The sequence below is a fragment of the Podarcis raffonei genome, chromosome 17 (assembly GCF_027172205.1).
Source record: "Podarcis raffonei isolate rPodRaf1 chromosome 17, rPodRaf1.pri, whole genome shotgun sequence".
Taxonomy (NCBI): domain Eukaryota; kingdom Metazoa; phylum Chordata; class Lepidosauria; order Squamata; family Lacertidae; genus Podarcis; species Podarcis raffonei.
The window spans coordinates 16,206,573-16,231,680 of NC_070618.1; the positions used below are offsets into that span (position 1 = coordinate 16,206,573).

Here is a 25,108-nt window from a genome sequence, read left to right on the forward strand (position 1 = left end):
TGGTAAAGGATGCTGTCTCCTCACTAATGCTGAAGTGTCATGAGGGCTGATAGGAAGTGCCAGACCCCCACAGGTCAAGAAGAGGCCAGAGGCTTGGAGAGCAATTGGATTTTTGTTCACAGAAAGTAGCACAGCGAGGTCTCCCTGGCTCGACTCCTTCAGCTTGAGAAGTTGAAAGAAACTGAGCTCCAAACCCATCTTTCCCTTCTAGCCTCTCACTCTGGAGCCCTTCCCAGCAGACAGAGACTGCGACATAGGGGTGAACTCCTCCTCTGGGTATGTCTGGATTTTCATTTGACAACATGCAGGACTCTCCTGGAGTGGGGTGTGAGAAGAATAGAGCCAGAAGGACTGAGATCCTCAGATGTACCCTCTGATCCCTCCCTGTCTGTGTCTGCACTTATCCTGAGACGTTCAACATCCAGGCTTCTCCTGGAAGGCCCTTCTTCCTCTGACCGCCCCTGATCTCTCCATCCTCCTGCTTCCCACCCTGACCCAATTGCCCACCTCCACCAGGACTAAGTCCTTCTCTGGCCAGAACTATACATTATGCCAGCCATTATGGGTTTCCAACCCTTGTTTGCCTAACGGGACCAATGAGGGAGTTTGTGTGAACAAAGGAAGATGCCTAATACTGAATCAGACTATCGGTGCACCGAGCTCAGGACTGTCTACACTGTCTGGCAGAATCATTCTCCAAGATTTCAGATAGGAAATTTTTCTCATCCCTACCTGGAGGTATCAGAGATATTTGAATCTGGGACCTTCTGTATGCACAGCTCATGCTATTTCTTTTCAATCTCCTCCCATAAGCGTATACTTGCAGAAGGCAAGAAATGAATGCTTTGCCCTTATGCCCATTTGCAATGTTTCTTCCACAGCCAGGGCCAATTTTGTTACACCTAGACTTCTTTCCATTCTCAAAATCCAGTTTAGGGAAAATGTGGGTGAGGCTGAGGGGAAGATAATGGGGAAAACTAAGTGCCACCTACCACTTTTCCCCAACAAAGGCTTTGCCCCACTTTCTATTCTACATTATGGCAGAAAGGAGGAACTTCTGTCTCGAGATATTTTTGGACTCCAACTCCTGTCAACATGGCCAATGATTAGGTATGCTGACAGTTGTAGTCAAACAACATCGTGAGGACCACAGGCTTCCCACACTTGTGTTATGGAATTGAGATATCATGCGCGCTGATTTAACTAACTTGTTGCTGTGGTGGCCTCAACCATCCCCTCTCTGACTCCATTTTATCAGGCCATTTCCCTACATGGACTCCATTTCATGGCTCTTATTTTAGACTCACAGTTAGCTTTCTAGTCCTGATTCTGTTTCCTTCCAAAGGGCTTGTGTAAGATTTAACTCAAGACAAATTGCCAACTCTCCTTTTCTCATAAATAAATAAATAAATAAATAAATAAATAAATAATCTGGGCTGTGAACATTTTGTGGCTGAGAGCTTTTGTCCTCTGGAAAACAGAATGTGCTATTGCATCACAACAACTGAACCAGTCAGTATCAAAGGCTTCAGTACCACAAACACCCTATAATATATATTGCACCACTGTTGTCTCCCCCTGTTGTGTTCCCCCTCTAGTTTTCAATAGTTTGAGGGTGGGTGGGACCTACAACTGTATGAAGTGAGCTTTATCCTTGTGGCTGAGCAGTTTGGCGCAGCAATACAAAATTTCCAGACTGTTTTCTAAAACCTTCAAAATTTGCATTCTCATTACTTGGTTAGTATTTTTTATTAGTGTCTATTAGCAAAATGCATCTCTGCTCTTTACAATTGCACAGATTATTACTGATTAAAACAATTTAGAGGAACTTTAGTTGTGCTGCACATTAGCAAGACTATTGCTTGGATAATTTTCTTGCCTACAATTGTTTTGAACCAAACTGACCCTTTTAAAATCCAACTTTATGCTTATAAAGTTAAATGGGCTGCTTTTTATTTTACTAGATGGGAAAATTCAGGGCAGCAGCTGCAGCACACACTGAAATGTAGGACGACACATTTGACGGTATGGATTTTGCCCAAAGCCAGCTAACAACTATGGACATTTCTCCTCCTTCCATAAGATTTCAAAGGTTGTTGGAAGAAATATGGTAATATCAAACCAAATTCTGTTCTGATTAATGCAGATAGCAGAAATAAATAGAAGGATTCTGTGAGTATGAGGAATGCCAGAGGGTTTGCTTGCTACAAGATTTTTTAGAATGACAAGCTATGCTATGATGATGCTATCTTATTTAGCAATTACCAGCCTCTGATTTCTACCCCCCCCCACTCATATGCCCCCCCCTTAAGCAACATACATTACTCATGTAATTTCTCATTAACATATCTAGCTCAAATGTAAGACTTTCTTTTCCCTCCAGAATAGAATGCATTTGATCTTCAACAAAAATATATCTGGTTCATCAGCTTAAAATTAATTAAAATCCAGAAAGCTTTGAAGATGTTTTATTTACTTGCTTCTACTACATTGTGATACACTTTTAAGCAACATGCAGGGCAAAGCCTGACATGATTTCTAACACGGAAAGTAAAGACAGAGTGCTGTTGACAAGAGGAAAACAAGCATGAAACCTTTTAATACCCTACTATATACTATAAACCTAGAATATGAAAAAGTTTGTATGCATGCCAAGTGCTCTTTTAATGTACAAACCCAGGAGGTTTTATGTATAAACTCAGGAGGTTGCTACTTCAACTCTCCCCATGGGCAAAACATTATCTGAAGGACTGTAGCTCACTGGAAGAGTCCATGTTTGGCATTAAAAAAGTATCAAATTTGATCCACAGTATCTCTAGGTAGGGCTTGGAAGACTCCTGTCTGAAATCCTGGAGAGTTGCTGCAAGTTCCCCATGATGATACTGAGGAAGATGAACCAACTCTCCAGCTGCCTATACATTTTATATTTGGAATGGTTAAAAACATAAAATGAACATAAACATGACTTGGCTATTAACTAATTAGCCAAGAACATAAGAGCCCTGCTGGACCAGACTAAAGGCCTATCTACTCCAGAACTCTGTCCTCAAAGTACCTAAGTTGATGCCCACAGGAAGTTTGAAAGCAGGACCTGAGTTCCAATTCATTCTCCCCACCTGCAATTTTTAGCAACTGGTATTCAGAGACATACTGTCTTTGATAGTGGAGGCAGAACCTAGTTATTGTGGCTAGTAGCCCTTGAATTCCCTCTCTTCCATGGAGTTGTCCAATCCTCTTTTAAAGCTACCCAAGTTTTTCACCATCACTATTTCATGTGGGAATGAACTCTATGATTTAACTATATGCTGTGTGAAGACTGTTATGTACTGAATTGAATAGGATCCAAACTGCAGCAGTCTGATTGGTCCTAGAACAATAAGATCCAAAATGCAGCAGTCTGACTGGTCCTAGAACAATAGGATTCAGAATGCAGCAGTCTGATTGGTCCTAGAACAATGCAGCCGTATGATTGGTCCGCAGGAGCCACCCAATCCAGCTCCAGGTGGAAGTGAATCCGCAACCTGATTGGCCTACAGGAGAATCCCGGAATTAGCCAATCACGTGCAGCCCATTGTGTAAATAATGTATCTAAAGCAGATATTTTGGGGGAACTTCCATTCCTCCTCACCACTATGAGCTGAATAAAGAGCATGAAATCCACTCTCGACTCCGAGTATATTTCAAAGACACACTTTCCTTTGTCCGTCCTGAATCTTCCAATGCTCCCCTTCATTGGATGCCTCCAAGTTCTAGTACTATGAGAGAGGGAGAAAAGTTCTTCTCTTTCCACTTACTCCACAATTTCATCCACCTCTTTTGTGTTCCCTCTTACTTGTAACTAAAAAGCTCCAAATGCTGTGACCTTTCCCGATAGGAGAGTTATTCCATCCCCTTGACCATGTCCTGAACCTTTCCTGAACCTTTCCCAGCTGGAATGCTAGTTGGGCTGAAAGTGGGGAGATGTTGCACTGCCAAATCGGCCCTTCATCTCCAGTGCTGGCTTTGGCATGGACCCCCGACTGCCTCTGCTCCTTCAGGCCTGAGAGTGACAACAGAGAGCCTGGAGCTGCCCAGGGAACTCTGGTTATAGGATGGCTACATAAATGCAGAACATGGATGAATATTAAAAGAAACCTAAATACTGTTTTCTATGTATATTGGATAATTCCTGGACCTATGTACATATCAATGGACAAACTGGCTGGACTCTCGTAAAAAGGCTTGCCCTATGAGTTTCGTGTCAATTCCTATCTAAAAAGAACCAGCAGCGAGAGCAGGAGAAACTCCCTTCAATGCTCTAAAATCTTCAGTGCTACAAAAATCTCTTAATCTGTTTATCTCAACATTTGCAGGCTTCATTCCATCAGAAGGGGCTGCCATTCCCGTAAACATAAAACAGTTATTTATGTTAAAAATATAAATGTTATGTGTACATTGCCATCCTCTGCTCCTTTAGTTGTGTTACCAACAGAACAGAAATCAGATCCCTCTCTCTCTCGTTTTGTAAAAATTCTGAACCAAAAAGCGTTAACGGAGCATGTGGCGCATATGGCTCTCACAGTATGATTAGCTCTTTCCAACTAAATGCAAGAGTTAATTCAGTAGTTTGTTGATTAATTAGAGAACATATCTCCATACAATAACATTATTTCCCAAAATGTAGTTTCCGCACAGGGATTTGAAATGACTTACGGGATTTATCTCACGAGTGTGAAAGCTCCATAATTCAATAGTGAATGAGTGAGTTATGTGTAGACCTTTGAGCAAATTAGATAAAACTTTAATATAGTACTTGCCTTGGGCTTTATTTTATTGTTGGGAACCGTTTATTTGATTAAATACCTCTTTTGATTAAAGGCAACCATTTAGCACAATCTGGCTTTTTATCAACTACATATGTGCATTTGATGTACTGTGGTAATAAGCCATCTTACTGTTGCCGTGTTTGAGGGTTTTGGGTTTTTTTTTACATTTGTTTATAATTGCTTTTGGCTTTACTGTCCAAAAATTACATGCAGGATGTTAACAGCCAATGCTAGTCATGCTCAGAGTAAACCCACTGAAATTAATAGACATGTCTAACTTAGGTCCATTAACTTCAGTTGGTCTACTCTGAGTAGACTTGAGTTGGACACACCTCCCAATTTCAAACCTTCTTTTCTGTTTTGCCTTCAAAGAATGTGGAGCAGAATTAAAGATGGTGAGTTGCTGAAAATCTAAGGCTCCCAGTTGTGCATTGGCAGATACATCTCTACCTGCCCTGCACTTAGCTTGGGGAAAAACAGCCTTGTAGGCCAAATTGGGACCCATGCCAGTCCTAATTAGGCCCTCAGGCAAAGGTTCGTCACCCTTGTACTAGAAAGTTCAAGATGTCCTCTGTAGCCTCTGAGTAACTTTCCACAATGAACAGGAATAAGTGCTTCTTTGACTCCAGCAGAGTTAGTCAGTTTCTGTTACATGTGGACAACCGTTACTGACCTCTAAGCTGAATTAAGTCTGACCTCGCTAGATACTGAAGTTGTTAAAATCACAGTACCAAGACATTGCTGCTACGGAACTGCGCATCAAAGAAATTTCTTATATTTCAAAGATGAGATTTCGTGAAAACAAACATATAGGTACACATTGTTACTATTATACACTGTAGATATGACTTGCTTTCATTGGTTTTGCTTTCAGTCCTAACCATTAAAAAATTATCTAGGAGTCAAAGAAATTTTATGATGCATTTCAAATCCTTTGAAGATTCCAAGGGTTTTTTTTTTATTTTAAAAAAGCATTTCATCATGCAACTATATATTAAGGCATATATTTAAAATAAAGAATTTACTCAATAGACCATGACAGCTCATTTGAAACTGCTACAACCCATCATTTCAAATGTGTACTCTGGGACTTCTTAAAATGTATATTATTTACTTGACAGACCATGAACTATTGCATAAATCCGGATTAGGAACTTCATAAGAAACTGATTTTTAGCTCTATCATATGTGACGGCCAAACATATTTGCTTTCCTTGTTTATAATGGCAACAAGGACATTTTCTTTGTTAGGGCAGTGCCATCAGTTTGCATCATCCTAATCATACCCCATCAGCCTGACCTCTTGAAGGGAGGAGGCTTTTCCTGTGTACTGGAGTGAAGATGAAGTCTCTGTCTCTCATTATAACAGTATCATTCTTCACTCAACAGGGGTAGGGATCCTCCACTCTCTAAATCCCAAATGAAAGGAGGGGGGAATTGTCCTTGATCTAAAGTCAAGCCTTGTATAAGACCCATCATCTGGACGATAAGCCGAATTGCTGATGTGTGAAACTAGGGAATCACACAGAATATCGAGTGGTTTTTGGTGTGGATCTAAATGCAGAGTTTCTGGCAATTCCGATTCACTTCTGAACATGAATAGGAAAATCACTGTCTTAAAAAAAATAGTAATGCTTGGATGAAAAATTAAAAAAATATGGTATTGTGTTCCATAGATACTTCAATGTTGATTTGGAAATCTTCTCAGAACCCACTGATGTGTACTAGATTCTATTTCTTCTATTTAACACCTATGGGAGCAGTCAGATTTTTTAATTTTTTTAAAAATGAACAATTTTGGAGGGTCCCTGAGGGGCCACAAAAATATTTTGGCATCACAATGGGGAATCTCTATTTTTAAACAAATCAACCAACCCATACCACTTTTTTTTTATAAGCACACATTTTAGGGCCATGGAAGAATCTCATGCACTGCCAACTCTAGTCCATAAGCTATGTGTTAGCCACCTCTGTATGAGAACCACCTGTGTAACAAGCTCTACTCATTCCATATGGAGCTTCTAAGTTTTGGGCCAAAGTATCTTTGCTATAGGTAGAGACATTCTTGAATACCATCAGCAGCCAATATTGGTAGTGCTGTTGACCTGAAGTTTAAGGTATCACTCAGGTTAAGGGCTGCCTAAGACCCAAGTTATTCATTAGCTGGTGTTGAAGCCAAGGTATCATCCCAAAGGGAATGGGGAGCAGGGAGGCAGCAGATAGTTCAGGGAACAGGAAGGGGAATGTGCAGGCTGGATGCAGATTAAAAGATCACAATCCAGTCTTCCCAGTAGTTTCCCTGAGCTCTCTACTCTGTAGCATGCAAAACCCCTGGAGACAACGGGGGAGAACTAAACACAGTAGGATCTTCTGGCTTCTGTGAATCTGTTGCAGCTTCAGCCCTCACCTTCTCCTTAGATGTCTGCAGTGTTTTCCATCTCTCTCTCTCTCTCTCTCTCACTCAAGCCTGCTGCTTGTTCAGAATCCACCCCCCCAATTCCTCCTCTGTATTCATTGTTCCACCACCACTCCCCTGGTTTGGAGCTTTGCTCTTCTGAGGCTTCCCAATGGGATTCTCCAGCTGGAATCTCCCACCATTCCTCATCATCCAGCTAGTCCCTAACACCAAGCAAGACCGAAAGCAGGCTGTTGCTTGGGGAAAAGATAAATACTGGACTTAGGCAGGTCAGTTCAAGTACCAATTGGCTATCTAGGGCTGGAACCATGCTGGAGCTTGAAGAGGCCAGCAATGTCGTTTTTGACTCTGCTGTTCTTCAACCTGGCTCACCACAGTCAACCAATATACTAAACAGGAACTACATCAGCCCTTCCAAACCTGGTGCCCTACAGATATTTTGCATTGTAACTCTCATTATCCATGACCGTTGGTTATGCTGGCAGGGGTAGGCTGGATTATATGACAGGGTAGGATTTTATTGCTGCTCTTGCAACTGACCTCATTTTAAATTATCTAATGCTCAGCAAATGGTGGCTGTTCCCTTATCAGAGAATGCAGGTGTAGGAGAAAGCTGGAGGTGGTGAAACTGAGAAAACCACAAGAACAGATTTTAGGTGTTGTGTGGAGTAGAATAAATAGTCTGGCGTTAGCATTCAGCACCCTGGACAGCTGCCTGGTACGCAGCACTCTGGCAGGAATAGGGATGGTAGAGAATTTCCCAATAATCAACTGTGAATACGAGCTCTGCAGCTGTTTGCTTGCTTGCCAGCTTGGGGAACCAGTTGCTTTCCATGCGAGTGCTAGTGATCTTTTAACAAGAACATTAAAACAAAAAAAGACACTGCTTTTGAGCCAAGAACTTGTTTAACAATGATTTCTCATATGAACATTACTCTGTTTGTTGTCATTGTTTTGGAATTAGCCTACTAAAATGTGTATTCTCTGAGCGTCGCAGAGCCACAGTTTAATATACTGCTGTACAAAGCTGAAGTCATTCTTAAGTCCTGTAATGCGTCCCAATACTAAAAATATGGGGGCTTACTAAAATGTGGATCTTGCTAAAATATTTATTGTTAATGTTGCTTGTTTATATAAATGAATAAGTTTAATCTAGATACAAGGGTTGTTTTTGTTAAAAAAAGAAAATGTTTTTAAACAAATGATCTGAAAAAATATCTGAATGTAACTTATCATTCTGTTATAAAAATGTTTTTTTAAATAAATGATTTACTGTTTTCATTTTTCTCTTTTTTATGTTTCCAAGTGTCTTTTTAATCGATGCAGTAATGCCCAAAGTGATTTCCCCACTGCCAAGAAAAAAATAAATAAAGCAAGCTTTACAAACCCTTTTAGTCATTATTTCCCTTGCCAACTTTTATTCTGCATGCGGCCATTCACAGCTTTGCAAGAAGAATGGGAAGAGAAGACAAGGGAAAGGACAGCACTTGCTCTGGTGTTCAATGCTTTTCCCCTACAGGGGATGTCTTTCTGATGATCTGTCATTCACACAAAGACTAGAGCTTTCTTCTTCTTCTTCTGGGGGGAGGGTACTCAAGGGTACGCAGTACTGGAACCTTTTTTCCAGAAGAAAAGCACTGACACAGAGAACAATCTTAAATACAGTGGTACCTCGTGTTACAGATGCTTCAGATTACAGACACTTCAGGTTACAGACTCTGCTAACCCGGAAGTAGTACCTCGGGTTAAGAACTTTGCTTCAGAATGAGAACAGAAATCTTGCGGTGGCAGAAGGAGCCCCCATTAGCTAAAGTGGTATCTCAGGTTAATAACAGTTTCAGGTTAAGAACGGACCTCCAGAATGAATTAAGTTCTTAACCTGAGGTACCACTGTACTGTGTTCTGTTTCTCGTCCCAAGTAAATATTTCAGTTTTTTGTAAGTTGAAGTTTTGTTACAATGAAGCTGTATTTAATTTTTGCTAACTTAATTAAATAAAAGAGGCTTAAAGTAAAACTGCCTGGGTCAATGGTTACTTGATGACAGGCAGTGAGCAGCTGTAGCAGTAGTAGTACAGTAGTAAACAGCTCAAAATAAAGCAACATCTGTTTGCAAGAGACAATCACGCCATCTTCAGATGAACTGGAAACACACACACACACACACACGGACATTATTTTCACAAAACGTTATACCAGGCCAAGATCATTCAAATTTAACGAAATGCAAACTGCTATGGACCAAGTTTGAGCAACAGCAATGTGTTAAAAAAAGATGAACAGGTACAGAACAATGAACCCCACCCCTGGACTGGACCAAACCGTCCTGAGCAGCTGGCTTTTCAAGAAGCCATTTTAAAATTCCCACAATGTCCCTGACAAATGCTGGCTCAAAAAGTCAGCTGTTACCACCAGAAAAGCCTGTGGACAGGGACTCGTTGATGGCAGGGGCATCAGAGGGCAGCTTGCAGCTGGCTCTGAATAGGACAAAATTGGGTGGGGGGTGGAGATGCATATGATTTTGGTGTAAGAACATAGGAAGCTGGACTAAGGAATTTACTCCTGCAAGAAGCAGTGGTAGCCACCAAAAAGATTAGACAACCTTGTGGAAGATATCAATGGCTATTAACCTTAATGGCTATGTTCTTCTTCCACTGCTGGGGGGGGGCAGTATACATTTGAATAACAGTTACTGGAAACTGCAGGAGAACAGAGTGCTGTTTACCATAGGCATCTGTGTGGCCACTGGGAGAATACAATGCTGGACTAGATGGGCAAATTCAGCTTGGTAATGGCAATTCATGAAAATAATGTTACTCTCTTTGATTCTCCCGACGGTGGCATGATCACCTCTTTCTTCCATAATGGATTCCTGCATTTTTCACTATTAACAGCACAGATATTGATTGCCCATCACCAAATAGTCACTGCCCCCAGCAGGCCAGCCTTCTGTTCTTATGAAGCTGCCTTATACCAACTCTGACCTTTGGCCCATCTAACTCAGTGGCTCTCCAGGGTCTCAGGAAGGAGTCTATCCTAGCCCTACCTGAACACAACAGGGATTGGACCTGGGACCTTTGGCAGATGATCTACCGATGAGCTACACACCTTCTCTGGTGCTTTTGTAATCATGTAAATCTTGTCATGTTGTAAGCTGCCATGAACGTGGTTTTAACTATTGGAAAAGCGGCAGACAAATTAAACAATGGTGATGATTTTAGAAAAAAAACCTATCCATGTTGCATCTTTAAAAAACTTCCTCACTTGACAAGCTGCTCATCTACATAGTGCTTTATTTATTTATTTAATTTAGTCAAAGTTATTGGTCAACATAATACTGCTGCTTTAAAGGTTCACTGTTGTGGAAGGAACTTTCTGTGTTGCTTACCAAGCTTTCCAAAGAGCTGGAATTTAATGATTGATGAAGATGATAAAATGATGGATAGAATGCTAAAGCCTTTTTTTTTTTAAAGACCCTTAAGACAAATAAACTTGTGAAGATGCTGACTGCTTTTTAATTGAAACACATTTCAGGAATGAGCCTACAGAATTTCATTTCATCCAAATATTACTGAGGGAGTTCTCAAAGGCATTTTGGGAGTAGATTATTGACCTGGACTGAGTCAATACGGCCCACTGGGCCATATAAGTTTCTTTTAGAGGCACAGATAGCTCACCTTTGTAATCTAAAATACAAACCTGGAAGCAGGAGGGAAAGGAAAAATTACAGGCTGATCCTAAACTGGTTTACCCCGGATTTCAGTGGGATTTATATGTACACAAGCAGGCTCAGCACGACATTACTAATTGTCCTATTATGGCTGCCTTTTCTGGCTGAAGTTGTGTTGGACTCTCTGGAAGCAGAAAGCCTTGAGACTTCTGTGACTGAAGCAGAAGTTCCACTATCTCTGCAAAGCACTGTCAGGGAACTGACATCGGAGCCAGAAGTGGAGGCAGGTCTCCCAAGCGATGCCGGAGAAGGGCCAAGCAGGGAGAGAGGGGACTCATCAGCTGGGGAAGGAAATCAGCGTAACACCAGGGATAAAGGGGGGCGGAGGGGGGAATCGGAGAGAGGGCTCCAGGACTCTTCGCTGGAGACCAGCGGGGAGAGCACAGGTCCTCCGCTACCCACACCCACCCTGCGCAGAAGACTTCCGAGCAGGGAAAGTAGGCGTAGACTTGGTGTCAAAGAACTTCTTTGCTGGAAGAAGTTCAAGAAACGCCCACTGACGGATTCTGCTAGCGACTGAACAGCCACGAAGTGAAGGGCTGTCCAGCCAGGAAAGGTTTAACTAGGCTACCTAGCCAGGAGTGGTGGCAACTTACGCACGAGCAACCCCATATAACCATTACAAGCACATACCTCTTTTATGAAAGTGTTCTGTGCTAAGGGCAATGATGAGAATTTCTATAACATTTTGAAGTTTTGAATAGTTTGTTTTCCTTCCAGCCTCAAGTGTGTAAAGCGACAGAAATCTGATTAAATGTAGCCTACTGTACAGAAATAAGAGCCTCATCCATTGTTCCAACCACTTCTGCCTCTGGGGCCATTCACTACAGGCACACAAACCCCTAGGAGGAGGTCCATGAGAAAATGCAGCCCTTTGGTTGAAACAAATGTTTCCCATCCCTGTCCTAGAGGGTCAAAACCGCTGTCTTTATTTTACTGAAATGCAATGTGCCAGACATTTTGACTCTGGTGCATTGTAGGCAAAAAACAGGCCACTATCACACAAACATGGCAGCTGCTATGAGTCGTCCCTCAGGCTGCGGTTCCCACCAACAGCATGAGTCCTAGTATTTGCCACAACTTGAGGCCTCATGCCTCAATGACCTGACCAGCTGTTTCTTTTTGGTTTCCTTCTCTTCTCAGGGCCTCCAGCAATATGACAGTGTCAAGCGTTAAGCTGGTTTTGAGCTGACAAAGTGAGGGATGTCAGACAGAGACATGTCTCTGCAACAACATCAGGCTCTGACTAAAGAGAGAAAGAGCAGGGTCAGAGTGAAACCAGGAAGGAAGCTTCCCGTGAGATAGGGAAGGCCAGATACTACCACCTAGAAAGGCTTTCTGTCAGGCTCACTCACTATTCTGATCAACCAAGAGACTTTGGTCCACCTTTGGCTTCCTGTCTTCTCTGTCTTACTCTGCCCTCAGCCTAACAGCAACTGTTTCTAACAGATGGTGGTCGTAAGAGAAGAAGGGGGAGGCAACCAAGCTCAGGGCCTCCTGCTCCATCACTGCTGCTCCATCACCTAACTCAAGCTGCAGATCACTTTGCTGGAACCGAACTCTTAAAATCTGGAGTGCTTTAACCTGATGGCAATTGTAGCGAGCGCTCCAATTGAAGAACAGTCTTTACAAAAGGTGCCATGGACTTTGAAGAAGCACAAAGTCAGGACAAAAGGGAGAAATGAGCTAAGAGGAAGGTACATTTGGCAAACCCTCACCATGATCAACTCCCGCCCAGAAACCTATGTCCCCACTGTGGAAGGACATGTGAATCCAGAATTGGCCTCCATAGTCAATTACGGACACACTGTTAAAACCATATTCATGGAAGACAATCTTACTCGGCCATGAGTGATTGCCAGAGAAGAAGAAGGTGTGTATATGCCTGAACCACAATAAAGCAAATTGATGGAATTATCATTATGATGCATTCTATTAAAGCATCTTCTCTCTTGTTTCCTGCTATCAAAATGCCTGCTCTGTATATAACAGTTAAGTAATATTTCACTTAGGGACGCGGGTGGCGCTGTGGGTAAAAGCCTCAGTGCCTAGGGCTTGCCGATCGAAAGGTCAGCGGTTCGAATCCCCGTGGTGGGGTGCACTCCCGTTGTTCGGTCCCAGCGCCTGCCAACCTAGCAGTTCGAAAGCACCTCCGGGTGCAAGTAGATAAATAGGGACCGCTTACTAGCGGGAAGGTAAACGGTGTTTCCGTGTGTGGCTCTGGCTCGCCAGAGCAGCGATGTCACGCTGGCCACGTGACCCGGAAGTGTCTCCGGACAGCGCTGGCCCCCGGCCTCTTGAGTGAGATGGGCGCACAACCCTAGAGTCTGTCAAGACTGGCTTGTACGGGCAGGGGTACCTTTACCTTTTAATATTTCACTTAGACTTGCATTGCCCTGGATCTTGAAAGACCATAAAATAAAATGGGAAAAAAGAATGATTTCAATCAAGTTATTTTTTATTTATTTTAAAAAAACATTTTTTCTGTATTTTTCCAGAAGAGATAGTTATTTTTCAAATATCCTGAGCTGATTCTAACTCTAATGACTGATTTTTTTATTTTTATTTTTTTTAATACAGGATTGCCAAATCCTGCCACAACCTTAGCCTTAAAGAAAAATTGCAGATGCCACTGTCGGTCATAAGAGGAGAAACAGAATGAATGTCAGCTATTATCCAGCAGATAGCAGAGATCACTTTAAAAGCAATAAACTTGGAGGAGCAGATGTGTATCTCAGTGTCTCACATAAATCCCAGAACACAAAGATAAGAACAAGAAAAGAAAACATGCGAGCTTTGAATTTAGGGTCTTGATTTGACCACATACACCTTTGTTGTGTGATACAAGGGACCTTGCACGCAATGAGAAACCATGGAAAGAAGTGTGCTATATTATGTAAAATCAGGCTTCTTATTTGTATGCTACCACACAAAAGGGATTTTGGAATTAAATAGTGACATTCCTCAATTGCTAATAGAATGTAGCTGTAGTGTGTGTGACATTTCAGAATCTGTCTAAAAGTTATTCACTTATAGACACTTATAGAGGTGGAGCTGGCTGCTCCAGCACCCGGAGTGGTGCACATGCTGTGCACCTGGGGGTGGGACTAGCTGCCTGCGGGGGCGTGGCACCCCTGGCGGGCCGCACCCCCCCATTCCTCTGCCACTGCTTATAGCAGGCATGTCCAAATTCTTTTTTTGGGGTTTTCAACAACTTCAGTCCTAAAAAAAGGTCAACAACTTTGGTTAGCCCTTTGGTCAGCCCTCACGTCCCTTCACTTCATAAAATCTGGCCCTCCTTGAAAAAAGTTTGGACGCCACTGGCTTATAGAGAACTACCCGCTAAGTATTTTATTTACTTTTACATTCAGTTCACCAAAGGCCCTCAAGGCAGACTGCTTTCCCTCACCAATATTCCAAAGTAACAGGAATAAGATCTAGTGTTTATCCATGGTTTTTATAAAAAGATATATTAACATAAATACTGTAAATGAGAATGAGCGCAATAGCCAGCCATACATTTCTGAGCATAAAACACATTCAACACCTGCTGGCACATATTCCAAAGATTTGCATCAGGAACACCACACAACCAGGTTTTGGAACCTATTTATAGTCGATCATAACAGAATTCACCATTTGCAGCAGGCTTCACACTTCTGACAGGACAGCACAGAACTACTCGAACACATTGCCATGAAGCCTTGCCAAGGCCTGCAACTGAAAGCCACTTCATCTGTGAGGCAGAGGAAGATCTCATTTGCCACTGCATGTGTATTGACCAGGGAACTGCTGCCAAAAACGTCTCCCCGAGGAATGTACTAGTAGGTCATAAGTGTTTGTAAACACACCTTGCACAACAATACATTACATTTTGAATTGCACACCTAGGGAGCATGCCTTAAAGAGTGTGTGTGGTAATGCTATGTCACCATCATCTCACAGTTAATAAAGATGTCTGAAATTCCAAATTGGAACCAATGGCTCCTATGAATTTTCCAGTGGAGATTAGCGATTCAGGCCACAAATGCAGTCATAGTGCCTTGCCTAGGTTGGTAGAACGGCCACTTTCTCGACAGCTCTCCCCAAACAAGTGCAGGATGGAGATAGGCCAGTAAGTAGTAGGATAACTTCTTAAAAAGAAGCAGATGCAGAATGATGTGCATATTTGAGGATATCTGGCAAACTAATTTATCTAAGAGAAGCTCCGATCACTCCAGATAGCAGCAGGTCCAACTTCTCCAAGAGCTTTCGCCAGCCAAACTGGACATGGTTCTTATTCACAAATATACCTTTCTGAACTGATAACTACCAGCAAGTGGGGCATGTGCAGAGTACCAATTCAACAAGCTGGCAGAGTGTGCCAATGGAACAGAAAAAGAGCAGAAAGTTCTAGGTAGGGTCAGTCCCCTTGCTGACAGTATAATGCAGTTCCACGGCTCATAGGTTACATATAGTTCTAATATACAGTCTTTCCAGCTGCACACAGTCTCATTTGCAGGGTTCCAACACAGACTAGGCTCTGACCAAGGGCATGGGCCAACAGCAAACTTGCTTCAAACACAAGTGCATTTATACTTTAGATTGTGCTGAGTCATTCTCAGATGCTTGCTGACTCACTCTCACATGCTTAGCAAACACACCCAAAATTAACCAGCACACCTAACAGAACCCTTTCTTGCCCTTTTCTCTGCATGCATAGACCCCTTATACATCAACATGATATCCAGTCAAGAACCCAAACCTCAATGCCTCAAGCTTACGCACTGGACAGTGTGAAACCATTTTTATCAGCAAAGCAGATGGCAAATACATCACAGTGGAGAGATGAAACCTTTGGAGTGGAGACAACAGAGCTTTCCTGCTGGCTTTTTCTGTAGTGTCTGCATCCTCCTTTAAGGATGCATGCAAAACTATTAATGGTGAGGTGGGAGGGAATTCACAGGGCACAATTCACCAAAGTTCAGCACTTTTAAGTCTCATTCATGTCTATGGGTGTAGCGCTTCCATTAGGGATTTTGTGGCTGGATCATGCCCATAGTAATTCCACTGTCTTTCAAAATTGTTTGTATTTAATTAAGACTTCTGGATCACAGGTAAAATCACATTCCCAGGGCTCTTTAAAGAATTACTATATGGTATATTAGAAGACTGACAAAGATATGTGGCAACTGCAGCAATCTGTTGGTTTAATCATCGACAGTGCAATAGTCAGGAAAAACCCCCACAGAATTTGGCAGCACAACACAAGGCATTTGTTAAGAAGCAGAAAGTATTTATAAATAGAACTCTAATATAAAAAGCAGTTGGTATTTCTCAGCATAAGTACAAAGGAAGCATAAGAAGCCCTTTTTTATTTTTAACGAGCAGAACATGAAAGGTGCAAGTCGTGGGTTATGAAAAGAAAAAATTGAATATGATTTAAATGCTGATTTGCCAAAGGGTTCATTTCATACCCGCCCCCCTAGTTTGATTTCATTATAACGTCATGTGCTGTTATGCTAAAAAGGATAATTCCAGCATACTGCAGACACCAGGTTGTTTTTTTAATAATAATAATAATAATAATAATAATAATAATAATAATAATATCACACAAATGAAAGGAGTCCCAAAGCAATTTATGTAAAGTATGATACTAATAAAATAGCCCTAAAAACAATTCAAAGATGATAAAAGGATCTGGAAGGCATGTCTCTATCTGGGGGTCAAGGGGTCATAGTACCCTTCCAAGTGGTGGCCCTGAAGGGCTCACCCTAATTTGATGTATGTCAGACCCACTATTCAGGGTTCATCAACACTCTTGTCAACCAGCAGAAGGATTGCTTGTTATTTGATACATTCCCAATGCCTTTGCCAAAACCTAATTACATCTGAAATTTAAAAAATTGTGATCTATTTCAGCACAATCCTGAGGTCCAGAGTCTCATTTCTACCTTGAGTAGCCCTGCACCTGGGCCCCATGTTTCCTGCACCTGGGTCCAAGGGGCGCTGGATCCTGGGGGCAGTAGCATTTTACCCCACCCCCCAGTTTTTAAGGAGGGAGCTGAGCCCCCTCAATATCCTTTGGCGATGTCAGCCTCAGTTGCAGCGCCAATGCTGGGCCCGCAATAGACCGATCCCGCTAACCTTTTTTCAGTGCTACCATTGATCTGTCTTATAATGCATGATCAGAAAGAGATAATTTAGTAGCAACAAATGGGGAAATATTGTCCATTTGCTGTACATCACTGCTTCAGGGGACATAAAACAATAATTACACCAAGAGGCAGCTTTATAAACCTCATTACAAGTCTATCATGTGTGTCCTCTGACTTCAAGATAAAATTATTCAGTTGAGTGTATTTGTCTCTGATATGTTCACCAAGGCAGTGCTGCATATGTGACACTTTGTTATTATGGAGGGTGCTTCTGATGGAGGAAAAATCGTCAAGCTGATGTCTGGAATAAGGCAACTCATAATTTGAGAGGAAAACACATTGATTCTATTGCCATTGCTGAGAGGGGGGCTGAGCAGGGGGAAGGCTGCTGAGAAAAGCCTTCTCTGACGGTCTCAGATAGTGAATTGCGAGGGAGAGCATTTCAGGGATGGGAGGAAAATATACGCAGAGGTTTGCAGTGGAAAGCTGCATGTTTATTTTAAATGTGTGCTGAATGGAGGCGGCTTGACTTTCATGTTCTTTTTCCTTGGGAGGTGAAAGCGACATGGTTTGGCCTGCAAGAGCTCTTTCGGTACTCAGTTCCCTATTGGGAGTGGTTTGCCAGTTCCTTCTCCAATGTCTTTTTAGATTTGGCTAAATAATGCCCTGTCCACTCTAAATACTGCCTATGTACTTACGTATATGCACTTTAATATTTCCATAATAAACTCAGGTTTCCCAGCTCATTTGTAATCCTCTCTCCTTTACACCAGAACTGTAGGTTAAAGATCCAAATGTGGCATTCATATATACCTGTGTAATACATTACAGGTATAGACAAGGACACATGGTAACACTTTGATTCTTGGAATCTTAGAAATTTTCTGAAATATCCTCACCATGAAATCACGAAACCCTTCCGGTTTTCAAAGCGCTTTCCCCTGCCCCATGGGATAAAAACTGATAAATGTTTAACGTTGTGGCGCTATAAAAACCATGCTTATTTGAAAGTGACCTCAGGATTTCTCTTGTGGAATGTTTTAATATTTGAGGGCAAGGAGATGGCAGAGAATGGAGCGAGAAGCACTGACAAGGGAGAACATAAGAGAAATTGGTACCTTTCAATTTTACGAGAGAGGAAAGAACGCTATTCGGTAATAGTGAATCTGAAATTGAAATGCGCTTCTCGCATCTGTGTTTGTACAAAGGCGGTTTGACGAGGATATAAAAAGAACACAAATGTGATTGCTTCTGCAAGTATTCTAACCTGGCAAATCTAATACTTTTTTTAAAATGGCTAAACGAGTATTTACCTTGTCATCGCCTGAGTGAGACAGTAAATATAATGTCTGTCTGCTCCATTCTGCCATTCTGGGTTATGTGATTAATTTTATTATACCTTTTTATGTGTGTTTTCTTTTTAACCTTTGTGCAGCTCAAGAAGAGAAGGATCCATTAAACTACACATGCTTGTCTGAGATCTCACAGTAAAAGAACAACAACTTTTATGTCAAGCCATCTGCTGCACCGATACAGCAAAGAAACTGAAAAACAATATGCAACGGAATCGCTAGCCGAAGTTCCTTTCTTTAAAGCCTTATGAAGATACCACAAAGGCAACAAGTACCATGGGCCTTACCTGTTATACTGTCTTTAAAAGTCCGGTCCTTGTTGCTGACCATACAAAGCTCTTGGCCACTGGTTAAAATCAAAGTGGAGTATTCGATCATGATAATCCCAATGCGTCATGGATGACAGACTGTCTCATGGCACCACGTTCCAGTTGCTTGAAACAAACCCTGCAAAACAACAATGACAACAAAACATGACATACGTATTTCATTTTAATTGAAACATAGCGAACCATATCCAAAGACCAGGAGGCACCCCACTTAATCAATAAGAGCATCATAAAGAAGGCAAAAAGATATATTGATACATCAAAGCTTTGTGGAACACATAAAGGCATTTTATTCTGTGTAGATGCTACTTGTTACAGTTCTATTAAAAATGTAAGGATTAATTAAAAATTATCATTAAAAGCGAATGCTCCACCAGGATTCTCTTGCAAGAACAGAGCTCCTCTGGAGATCTCCTGCTGAAGTAAAGCAAAGTTTGTTTTAAAGAGTTGAGATCTAAGAAGCAGGTCTCAGGTAGAGAGAGGGGTACAGCTTTTCAAAATGTTCCCTTACACATTGCCAGCTAATAAAAAAATATTTTGTGAGCATACAATAAAATGATTCAAGATTCTAGCACTGAGTATAGCTTTAAATTCAAGGACATTAAAATCAAGGACAAACACTTCCAAAGTGTTTGAGCATTGATATGAGAGAGCAGCAACAGCCACTGCAGTTTGGGAAAGGTAGCTGTGCAAGTATGTGCATACCTGTCAGTGTCCAAACTGCTCATATCTATCCAATTCACTTACTTGCACTGCTCTGTGCAAACTGCAGTCATGCAGCACACAGAAAACAAAACAAATTTGGACTTTGCAGAGGACTCAGACGATGACTACAAAGGTGCCATGCATTAAAATTAAATTTAATAAAAGATTAAATGTTAGGCATTGGGAAATGATAACACTGTAACATTTGTAAATAAATAACATATGCATATCGAAATAAAAAGCATGTGCACATTGAACAGTTGCTGAACTAAAAAAAATTACTAAGTGTTTCTTAACAATAACATAAAAGTTGCATGCATTGTGTAAAATTACATAAAATGTGCTTACACTGAAATCCGTCTAACTGTAATAGCATTGGTAGGCAAACTAAGGCCTTCTAAATCCGGCCTGCGGACAGTCCAGGAATCAGCATGTTTTTACATGAGTAGAATGTGTCCTTTTATTTAAAATGCATCTCTGGGTTATTTGTGGGGCATAGGGATTCATTCATTTCCCCCCAAAAATATAGTCCGGCCCCCCACAAGGTCTGAGGGACAGTAGACTGGCCCCCTGCTGAAAACGTTTGCTGACCCCTATATCAAAATTAATTTATTCATATTATGACTTAGAGGAAAGGTAAAAGAGATCCCTACAATTGTGTAATACACTTCAAATACATATCTAGTTAAAGTAAAGTCATGTATTATATTGAATATAAATGAGGGGGAAAACTTTTCTTGATATATGGCTTGTAGGACAAATATGATAATGGATGAGGACATTATTACAATTTGTTATTTGTAAGAAAATTTATTAGGTTTCCAAAGCAGTTCTAAAAATTTAAATTGGACACTTTGTTCACACATATAGCTTAAATTAGTAAACAGAGGGGTGAGGAAAGCTTCAGCCCTTTCAATGACACCGTAAAAAGCTTAAGCGATCAGTCAGAATAGGCTATCACATGAAATTACAATCCAGAGACATACAATTTTCAAGAAATCATAATTCAGTTTTGCCAGTTTATCAGATACTGAAATGTTCAGCTCTCAGTCCATGGACTTAACATGATGTCTGGTGTGATGTAGGTGGGTGTGGCTTGGAGGAAATGACCTCGTGGGCAAATTAGGACCACTGTTGGCCAATTAGGACCTCTGCAAGACAAAGGTTGCACACTGCTGATAAAGAGGTCAAACATTACACAATTTCTTTAGGTTGATCGGAGGCATATGAACACTGGATCTCTGATGTTTCCTTTCTGCAAACGTGGCAAAACACAGCAACTATTACTGAGTGACTTCACGGGGGAAACAGTTCATTATCTGTACTTATTTTCCACTTACTGTTTCTTAAATTTTTTTCGTGGAACACATAACCAAGAGAGAACTATAAATCAAAGCAAAAGCAATCATGGGCGTTTTTGCACAGCGTGAGTTACATAGATTGCAAAATCGTAAACAGAGTAATATCTGCTAGGAAACTACTGAAAGTCAGTTTGTAAACAAGAAAATGCTTCTTTCTTTCATTGGGCAAACTATTGCTCTTAGACACAAGAGTGGGAAGAAAATGTGCATCATAGTTCAAGGGAGCCAAAATTTCTCAGAAGAAGGCAACCCTGAACGTAAACTTATGTAGAGTCTTCCTAAAACACTATCATTGGGGACTGTGGTTGAATATATGGAGTAAAACATTCCAGGGAGCCACCACACAAAAAGTCCCTGTCCCTTGTATTCAGCAGCCTGGGCTCCCTTCCTATTAACTGTGCATAGCTCTATGAAGTCATTCCTTCACATGGGTAGCCACCCTCTTTCTGAGCATCTTCCAGACCTCGCCCTCAAAAGATGACATCTCTTAAGAGCTGGATCAGATGTAAAAGGAACTAGGTTTTCTAAGCTAATGGATATATGCACCCATTGATCATGGGTGTTATCCTAAATTCTCATGACTAGATTGTATCAAATGGAATGTTGCAGTGTTCCATTTTAAAACCCAGGTATCCACACATGACATCAAACCCAGGTAGAAAGAAAAAATGGAGTATGGGAATATGGAGGGGTGAGAATGCACGTGTTCCCATAGCTCACCTCCAATCCCTACTTCTAAGTCCAGTTTGACATCTGAACTAGTTTCTGATCAATGCCCTCCACCCCACTCCCTTACAGTAACAGCTAAAACCATATCAGATTTCTGGGTAATCCTTTGAAGAGCATTCCCGTATTTCACCAATAATGGCTTAAGTGTACGATGGGTCCTTCTCCCCCATCAAAAATGCTACACATGAAAACATTTCATTCTGCATAATAATTGTCATATTGGATGTCTGTCTTCACTGAACTGTGGTTACACACTGCATAACATTTCCTCCAGATCTAGCTGCCTTTTTTGAAGTCATAGAAGCCTATTTGACCAATCAAATAATAGAGATGGAGTAAGCACAGCTTGTGGATGTTAGCCAGAAATGAAATGAAGAAGAAGAAGAAGAGTTTGGATTTGATATCCCGCTTTATCAGTACCCGAAGGAGTCTCAAAGCGGCTAACATTCTCCTTTCCCTTCCTCCCCCACAACAAACACTCTGTGAGGTGAGTGGGGCTGAGAGACTTCAGGGAAGTGTGACTAGCCCAAGGTCACCCAGCAGCTGCATGTGGAGGAGCGAAGACGCGAACCCCGTTCCCCAGATTACGAGTCTACTGCTCTTAACCACTACACCACACTGGCTCCCAGTGAATGGAGCCATCCTATCCAGCCACCCCCCTTCCAGGTGATGGATATTTCATCACTTGTATCAACAAAAGTTAACAGCACATCAATTATGACACTAAAATATTATGTAAGAACTTGCAGCTAGTTCCATGCATAGGATGATGAAAGATGGTGTCTCAAATTCTCTTTGAGATCTGAAGCATTTTCTTACCTTAAAACCTATCAGAAAAGTATTCTAAACGAACACAAATGCACACATACTCAAGTTTATCTTTGCCTATTAGCTTACTGCCAGGCTTGAGCTCAGCAGAAGCAAACTGATGAGTTTTCCTTTCTCAAAATAATCCTTGTGATACATACGGTTCGGCCTGCTATTTCCAACTGACCATGAGACGTTGTAGAATACAGAGGCTTCTTCGGTCCATGCAAAAAGCAAATATCTTGCAGCTTGCAGTGTAATATTTCAAAGCAACTGTTCCACACAGCAAACAGCAACATGCTGCTTTACTTCCTTTCCTGCACCAGAAGTTGCTGCAGTAGTTAACCAAGGAAGCTATTGTTTCCAAATAAATTGTGAGTCATTTTTCTGTCATCCATTAAATCACCAAGTCATACTCATTGTATGGGGCTTAAACGCCTCATACATGGGGACATGGGGGAATATAAAGTCTGTACTTCTGTTGATTACTCAGTGCCTGAATCATTCTTAAGTAGACTGGACAAAGCACACAAGAGTTTGCTATCTGGAACAGCCTTGCGTTCATGTGCTCATGTGCTAAAGACAACTTGAAGAGAGAGGCTGTACAGAAGTGTTTATACGCTAATGCTAGAAGTCTCCAAGCCAAGATGGATGAATGCTTGGTCTTAGAGGATGGTTTTGATATAGTGAGCATAACAGAAACCTGGTGGAAAGAAGGGAACCAGTAGGACTTGATTATCTAAGGATATGGACTCTATAGGAAGAACAGAGAAGGGCAGCTGATAAGGAGAAGGGGGGTGGTGTTAACTATATATGTCAAAGAAGGCATTGAGACCAGCAAGATAGAAATCCAAAAAGGGGCAGGCTCCTCCACAGAATTGTTGTGGGTGGCCATACTGGGCCCCAAGAGTACTTTAGTGCTGAGAACATGCTATTGTCCCCCTGATTAAAATGCTTGGGGAGATCTTGAGATGAAGACTTAAATCCAGGAAACATCCAAATGAGAAAATTTAGAAATGGGCGACTTGTAAATTTCCAGTTGACCAGAAAATCCAACATGGTCATGTTTGATTTCAAAAGAGGAAACGTCCCAGAATGAGAGGACTGGTAAATAGGAAGTTGAAAAGTCAAGTCAAGAGAGTCCACACTTCTCACCAGGCCAGCTCTGTATCCTGCTTAATCTTCTGCCTGGCTGAATTGTACCTGAACCGTGATAAATCATCTTGCTTTCCTGAATGGAGGGAGGTGTACGGGTAGAAACCTGTGGTGCTAGTCTGTGTAAGAGTCACATCCACTGCACTGCCTATTTTTGCCTCTAGCCATCAAGTACCCCGGACAACCTATACATGAAAATAACTCAACATTCTGTTGCTATGCTGTTACTGAGCCTGTTTATTTTATTACATTGTAAACTACACAAAGTTGCTGTTGGTACATATTATGTGTGTCGAGTTGTTCTGTAACACTAATTGTACATCTTACTATGTTCATCCATGTTATTTGTTTTATGTGTTTCTCATTTTAAAAAATCTTAGTAGGAAGCCCCGTTGCCTGGATTTCTTTTTATTAAAAAACCCCAACAACTTCACAAGTCCCTTAAGTCAACACAAGCCCTACAAGAATATACTGTAGGAAAGTTTTACTCTTAAAAAAGCAAAACAAAATCCGGACTGGTCTCATTTTATTTTGCGGCCAAAACATTAGGAGGATGTATAATGCAGGGATTCAGAATCTGGTGAAATATGAGCATATCTGTTGAGCTATGGCAGAGATTAATCTTTGTTATGCTCTCAGATCCAAGCAAACTACTTCCCAAAAACCAAACCTAGAAGGAATCTTATTTCCTGTTGTCTCCACTATTTTCTATTTTCCTAATTTCTCTCTGGAGTTCGTAAGACAATGAAATCACTTTAGACTGAGAATTGTTTTAACTTCTTTGTTACTGAAAAGAATCTTCTAGCCTCTCACTACTTCATCCCCAGGCTAGCTTTCTACTTCTTCTCTCCCTTTATTTCCAGGACCCCTTTATGGAAACTGCTGGGAACTTCAGAAACATCTGTAAAACAGGGGAGGGGAAAGACTTCTCCCCTCCTCTTCAAATGGGAACAGTGCTTGTGTGTCAGGGACTGGCTGGACACTGATGAGTGATGGCTGGATACTGATGAGGGGGCAGCGGGCGAAGGGGAGTTGGAGACTGACTTGGAAAAGGGGATTGGTGATCTTGGGAAGCCTGTAACAGCCAGGAGACAAGAGTCAGAGACAGGAGGAGCTGCAGGATTGGAAAGTTCAGGAGAACAGGTGCAACAGCAACCCAAGTGACAGTTTACGAATATACCTAATGGGAAAGAATGGGCAGATCTTGTGTGCATCTATCACATACGATTCATAGCTGTCAACCCTCCCTTATTTGGTGGGAAACTCCCTTATCCCAGCGCTGTGTCCCGCTGCTGTCCCTTATTGATGATGTCTCTTAAATTTCCTGGGTTTCAAAGGAAGCAGCTCCTCTCCCTCCCTCCCTGCTGGCCAGGGAGGAGGGAGGCTCCAACTGTGTTGCTTGGCTGCGCTGCTCACCCAATAAGGAGTCTAAGAACAACTGGGGGGTGGAGCTTGCATGCCTTGTGCCTATCAAATCGGCCACATTGCCTGGGGATTTGCCTTTGCTCAGCGCTTCCCAGCGGAGAGGTGACGATGGTTTTCCTTGCTGCATCCCCTTTGCCGGGTTGCTGCACTGTGGGA

The 25,108-nt window shown here is 41.7% G+C and overlaps 1 protein-coding gene across 3 annotated transcripts in view; it reads right to left on the reverse strand.

Moving 5' to 3' along the window:
- LINGO2 (leucine rich repeat and Ig domain containing 2) overlaps window positions 1-25,108 on the reverse strand; it is a 537,786-nt gene that overhangs the window by 166,342 nt on the left and 346,336 nt on the right. For all 3 annotated transcript variants that reach the window (XM_053370513.1, XM_053370515.1, XM_053370516.1), the window contains one exon: window positions 18,729-18,888. The gene's annotated coding sequence lies outside the window, so the exon portion shown is untranslated. The remainder of the gene's footprint in view (window positions 1-18,728; window positions 18,889-25,108) is intronic.